The sequence below is a fragment of the Xenia sp. Carnegie-2017 genome, unplaced genomic scaffold (assembly GCF_021976095.1).
Source record: "Xenia sp. Carnegie-2017 unplaced genomic scaffold, XeniaSp_v1 HiC_scaffold_18, whole genome shotgun sequence".
In the NCBI taxonomy this organism is placed as follows: Eukaryota; Metazoa; Cnidaria; class Anthozoa; order Malacalcyonacea; family Xeniidae; genus Xenia; species Xenia sp. Carnegie-2017.
In genome coordinates, this window is record NW_025813480.1 from 263,162 (window position 1) to 269,979 (window position 6,818).

Below are 6,818 nucleotides of genomic sequence, written 5' to 3' on the forward strand. Positions count from 1 at the left end.
TATGATTTTTGGTTTTTGTTCGATCATTGATAAGCAAAACGTTGTCACAATACAAGAATAACTTTTTTTTCAGTTTTTATTAACTTTTGGTTAGCAATATGATTTATGTCTCCTGGCAATAACTATCATGTTAATCCGTACAAGTTTTTTAACAAATCAACTTTGGCAAAAACCTGGTGAGTGTCGTATGTATCCAAAAATAACAGAAATGTTAGTAAATTGTCTAAACCTAATCTCTTCTTGAAAATTTATATTCAACCTTAATTTCAACTCTCGCAAGAATCAAAATGCAACATTACAGAATCACTGCCTGGGTTGTCATTTGTCAAACAAAAGAGAAACTACTTAATAATTATACATAACTAATGCATAATTAAGGTTTGTGAACAAATAACTGCCATGACTTAGCTAAGGTATTTAGAAATCAGGCAGAACACATTCGTAACTTCGTTCGTTAAAGTCTGTTTGAAGTAGCTAACTTATGTAACGTCTGAGTTCGATATTTACATGTAGTTAGTGTTCAATATTTCCTATGATTATAGAATCGTTCATGTTCAACAAAAACATCTCTACTTAATGAAACGAACATCAAAGGCTACCATGTCAGATAATTTTCGATTGAGAATTACCTGGAATTCTCAGCAATTAAAATGTATTTCTTCACAAATGTAGCTCTTTTTCAAAATCAAATTTATTATTGTACTCCTATAATTATAAGGGAGGGGAGGGGAGGGGTTATTTTAGCCAATTAGAAAGTAGCTATTATTAATTGAGTAAATTATGATTATATAGCAGGATTTAAGATTGTCACTGAAGAGTGAAGTCCTTCTAGTTATTTAGATGTTTAAAGAAATTGGTAAAGATAGAGTTACGAACTCAGATAAATGCTTTTAGGTTTGAGTGAAAAACATGACGTTTGTGACTTAATTTTTGAATAGTAGCCTCCAAATTCTTTTGATCTCTTTCCTGCTGGTCTTTTGAAATTGCTTACATTTTTTAAATATATGTATTTTTCGACTACGTCTTTAGAATGTTCTGAAATCCGAAGTGAACAAACAGCAGCGAAGAAGTTAAAAGTTTATGAAACAATAAAAGACTGGAAACCTTTTTGTAAGTTTTATACACTTAATTGATTGTATAATTTATTAAGAGTATATAACAGAGTAAAAAATATTGTTTTGAATTTTGAATTCTTATAGTGTATAATAACAATTTTAGAAAATTATATTGCGTCAATATTTGATTTAATCACCAAGAGTCTGTTTCTCTATCTTATTTCTACCTCCTCTTACAAACCTAATTCTTAACAGGGTCTTAATTTTTCGACATCGCGAAAAAACATTAAAGAATTAATTGATAGGCAATGGCGATACGGCGAGCAAAACATTTCCGTAGAAATAGGGATTTTCTTTTCTTTATCATTCCACAATGGATTTCATTGCCATGCATACCTTAAATCCAGATTATTATACAACTTTTATCGTTTGAACAGTCTAGCTGTTGTATGTAAATATATGATGTATACGACGGTGTGAGAATTCGTTACCGGAAGTTAAAATGCAGTGGAATTTTTTTGAAATTAGCTACGAAATGAAAATCGCCAATATATATATTATAGCTATATACATATCAGTCACTTAACTTTTAATTTTCAAACTGATTTTCATTATATAGATATGTATGTATAAGCTTGTATAAGCTTATACATCATACAAATGTCACTTTGTCTAACGTCACATATCCTTTTATCATTTTCTAAACTTCAAACTAGAAGGTCTTCACGATGACGGTCTTCTTTTTGATGTTATTCATGATTTACTTAGCTAAGATTACTGTCCACAATTAGAGCAATTACAAGACATACCTGACAAATGCTGTTCTTCCACAGTGACAGTTTTATCATTGCATCATTCGTTAAAGGGACGAGTCAATTATTTTTGCTAATTAGAAAGTATTCATTAGTTGAAAAAATCGTGATTATATAGCTGTGATTATAATAAAGACTTAAGATTTTCAGTGATGACTTCCATATATAGTTACTTTGACGTTCGAGAAATAAAAATAGTCAGAGTTGCCGGTTTTGCAAGCCATTCATTGTGTTGTTTTCTTGACTAAAACAACTGTTGTTTCTTCCCTGATTTGTCGAAATTTAAAGTTATTTTTGCAACATGACGTCGTTGGGACCAAAATTTCCTTTAATTTGATTTTTGGTCATGAAGAGATTATACTTTTAAAAAAACATTTTGATAGTTTATAGAAAAGCGTACAAACATTATACCGTCGAAATGGCGCTCTCTTGTTTTTCCCATTCACTATTTTTAGCTGACTAAAAATCTTTAAAGGAAGTGAAGAATTATTTTATTTTAACCACTAACCAAACAATCAATTCTTACTGAACCAAATTTTTACAGCTTTGCCAATCTTTTTTGCCATTAGGAAGAAAAGAATTTGCATTCATTCCATATGGCTGACAAAAGTGACTCTTCAAAAGGTATCAGGCTATGGGCAAATACTAAGTGCATGCATTATGTTATAAATGCACATTCAGTCAAATTAAGTCGTATGGCATGATGACTGGGAATAAAATATCTGTAAAAATTAGTGCGTAAATAGCGTAGGCATCTTTTGAACGTGTCTAATGATGAGCTGGTTTAAGCTCATAGAAAAATATATGTTGTCAAGGAAAAGTCGGTCAATTTTTCGAAGAACATATTTAAGATTATAAAGATGATAATCTGCCCCAATATTTTATTAGCTACATATTAAAAAAACACTCAACATTTTAATACAGAAACATTAAACTGGAAAAATATAAGTTCTTAATTTGATGATTTATCAATGTTATAGATGACCTGAAGATCCGAGCTGTGTTTAAAACAGCAAAATCTGTATCCTCACCCGACAAGGATAATTTGAGAAAAGGTCACGAGTTCAATTACATAGTGCATTTTGTTGGGAAGAGACTCTAAAAATTATGTTCTTTGTCTTCCTTAAAGTGATACTATGATGAAAATTTTGCCTCTCGTTTGTTTTCATAGATTAATGGTGTATGTAAAAAAATGTCTTCTGGCGAAATTTTAACGCAATATATTTAAATCTGCTCGAGTTACGTAGCGATAAAACTTGAAATTTAAGAGCCGCCATTGAAAGGCGCCATATTTGAATTGTCAGGTAGGAAGGTGCTTAACTCGCGGCTGTTTACAATATAACACTATATACAAATAGAGATTTAAAAGGTTGGTTAACTCAATTTTTTTTAACATTCCTTCATCACGCTGTTTCATGCAAGATTGCAGTAAAATAAGTCTGATAGAAGTACAGGCAATTCTTTGCATAAAAGCCCAAATGACGAGTCTTTGAGAAGAATTTGGGTTAAATTTGTTCAGACGAAGCGCGCAAATTTTAATCCGAGTTCGCGCGAAATTCTATTTATGATTTGTTCGAATCAGTCTTCGGAAGATTGTTTTGAGCATTTATTCCAATTGGGTGGTATGATTAGACGGCACAAAGTTGGTGCCGTACCTACAATTTGGAAGAAATCACCAACACCAACAACGTCAAGAGAGCGGCGTTAGCACAAGTTGCAACTATGATATACTTACATATATTGCAGATGATAAATTTACACAATTTGAGAGAAGCAATAATACATCCAGGCAAACTTCCAATATATAATGTACATTTATACTAAGGTTTTAAAGGAAATGCAAAATAAAGTGTCTGTATCCAGCATGAACAAAGAAGAATTAAACCTAACTGGCTTTGAACATAACGAAGCTGCTATTTCAAGAACAAATTCGTTCAGGCAAACTTCGTTAAAGCCAGGGTGATCCAAAATGCATTTCTTTTCATCGAATTCGTTATGATACATTTTACCACGGCATTGCTCTATTTCCATGCAGCATTGGCACTCTTGAGGGTTGACAACAAGATCCAACGAACAATGGCCACATTCACACCTTTAAAATTGGCCAAATCGTATGTTTCCATAAAGCTATCATAGCTAACGGCAGACGATTCAGATCAAAGTAACACACGAAGAATGACATCTTACCATGAAAGTAACATCAACACGGGCATCAAAACGATCTTGCAGCACGTCTTCAACCCGCCGTTCTGCGACTGCAGCTTCGTACTCAGCAATTTTATCGGGCGAAGCAAGCGGTTCAATATTATCGGCAAATGGCAAAATTTCCGAATTAGATTCGTCCGAATTTGCCGTCATAAATTCCGATGAAGAAAGCGAGCGAGCTAGATCTCGATGAATTTGACATTTGTTTGCTCTACTTATGTATTATTTTGTTTACTTTCCATTTGCACTTCTTGCCGTGTTAAGACTATGACGCCACAGACTTGGCTGATTGCATATACTCAAAATGGCCGATTTTAATGGCGGACAGGAAAATTAGACATTTTAAATGTTCATAACTCCCTCGTTATATTAATAATTTTTGCTTACATTTTACGAAAGCAATAATTGATATGCGTTTAAACTATTGAATGCTAAAATCGATGATTTTTCAACGTTAAGTTTTCGTCATAGAAGCACTTTAATGTAAGTCGCATCTCTTTAAAACGGTCTATACAATATGTTGAAGGTGATTTGAGTTACGTTATTTTATTACTGTATTTTGATGAGGCCTCTGACAAATCTGTGTTTATATTTTGCGTAAAGGTGACAGCGTCAGCAAAGGCTATACCGATGAAAAGGAATTGTCGTCTGCAATACCTCACAAAAAGTAAGCACATCAAATTTGATCAGTTTTGAAAAAATAGTCTGTTTTCTCTTCATTTCATCTTTAAAAGAAGGATTTTATAATTTATTTGTGGGATGACACGCTTGGCTGATGAGTCGATGACGATGTTTAAAAAGGCAAAAAATTTTTATCTTTAATCCTGTATTTTTATAATTATATTAAAAGTTTCCGAAGTACAATATTAAAATAAGGAAATATAACTTCAGTTGGTATATTACTACTGAATTTTTACAGCTGATTGGCATTTTTATTGCTCTGCAAAAAACAGCATAGCTGTTGTAATTATTTTCCCACAAGTGATCTTTATATAATTTCGGACTGATTTTCTGGTTGTACTGTTGACATAAAATTGCAAAATGATGGAGTGATCTTGAAGAAATTTTCAGGTAGGCAAGAATGACCAATTTAATGACCAATGTACACGCAATCGACTTGTTATGCGAGCAATTAATTTCAAAAGATGGCATTTTTCAATTCTTCAAAACAGCAAAGCGTTTCCTTACAGCAGTTTTATAGAAAAAATATCAAATTTGAAACGTTTCATTGAGGAAATAACACGATGACCATGTGGAGACATTAGATAATTTGCATGTAGTCAGAAAAAAGAAAGATTGAAAAAATTCCTTCCTTTAAAATTAGTGTGGCTTTATAAGCTATTGATTCAACTTTCATAGCTATATCATGTTGCATTATAAAGTCAGTAAATATAACTTTGATTTTTGTTAATGGAAGGAAAAAGTTTAAACACGTTAGCTGCTTCTGAATCAAAAATAAAATGTAAATTTCATGCACTTGTTTTTTATTTTTTGTCCAGTTCATGGTCGAGATTTATTATAAGTCTTTTTTCGTAGATAAAGCTCCCATTCCCAACACGAGTGACTTTAAAAATACGTTTTTAACCAAAGGCTGCAAAATTGAAGATTGGGTGCATAAAAAATTGAAAAGGTAATGATTTCTTATCATATTTAGTATAATTTTGATTCATTTGGCTTGACAAGCCGCCATCATGCTAATTTTTTGTCGAACACCATGACGTTTTCCCATTCACAGTTTTCCTTGGCGTTGTGGAAAATTTGGCATAGCCAGTCCGAACGAAGACATGCCTTATGCTCATTTGTACCTCGAAGTGAACAAAAAAATGACAGAGAATGTTTTGAAACAAGAAATCAATAAGACATTTAATGGCAATGCTTCAGAATACATTGAATTACGTTTTGTCGACCCATCAGACGAAATAATAATTCGACCACTATCCAACATGGTTCACTCAAAGCGCGATGATGAGCCTAATGTAAAATCCAGTGGCACGTTGACTCTGTTCAGCTGTAAAGATGGAAAACATTACGCGTTGACTTGTCTTCATGTTGGATCTGGAAAAATTCCGGAAGGTGCCCATCCAATCTTTTACATTCGAGACAAAATTGAAAATGATAATTTGGCATTTGAGAGATTTCTACTAACAAACAAGTACTCTTATACTCATAAAAACAGCATAACAATACCTCTTCGCGAGCTATTTCATTACTCATTTGATCTTGAAACCGACATCATGGCAATTTTAATTGATGACAAAAAAAATGAGTTTACTGCAGCTGAAATAGAGATGCCGAGTTCTTCCTATTCTGTGTTTGGTAATTTGTTATCAAAGGCAAATAAAAAAGTTTATAAAGTTGGCGACGAGTCTCGCTTGAACGTCATTGATGACCTCAGTCGTACCGTTTTTGACAGCAACAACAAAGAAGTGTATCGTAACATAGTGGCAGTAAAGAGTGATAACGAATTCCTCCGGCCTGGAGATTCTGGTTGCCTAGTGTATTATTATGACGAGAACAACAAAAAGATACCATTTGCGTATGGAGTTGCTGCAGTGACCGAGAAAAACGAGACGTATTATGTTTGCATGAGATTAGAAGATGGTTTGAAAAATTTGGGACTTCTCAAAAAGGTCTCCTTCAAAGACTTTCTATGTGCAACTGAATGATTAGTCTTTGTGATAAAGAACATATATATGCATCATTTAAGACCTATATACTCATTTAACTTATGTTTATTTTTATATCA

At 32.8% G+C, this 6,818-nt stretch overlaps 1 long non-coding RNA gene across 1 annotated transcript; it reads left to right on the forward strand.

The window, feature by feature from the left end:
• Positions 1-4,551: 4,551 nt before the first annotated feature.
• On the forward strand, positions 4,552-4,739 carry LOC124437904. The gene is made up of 2 exons (XR_006945893.1): positions 4,552-4,598; positions 4,676-4,739. It is a non-coding gene; the product is annotated as an uncharacterized LOC124437904 (long non-coding RNA).
• The last annotated feature ends 2,079 nt before the right edge of the window (positions 4,740-6,818 follow it).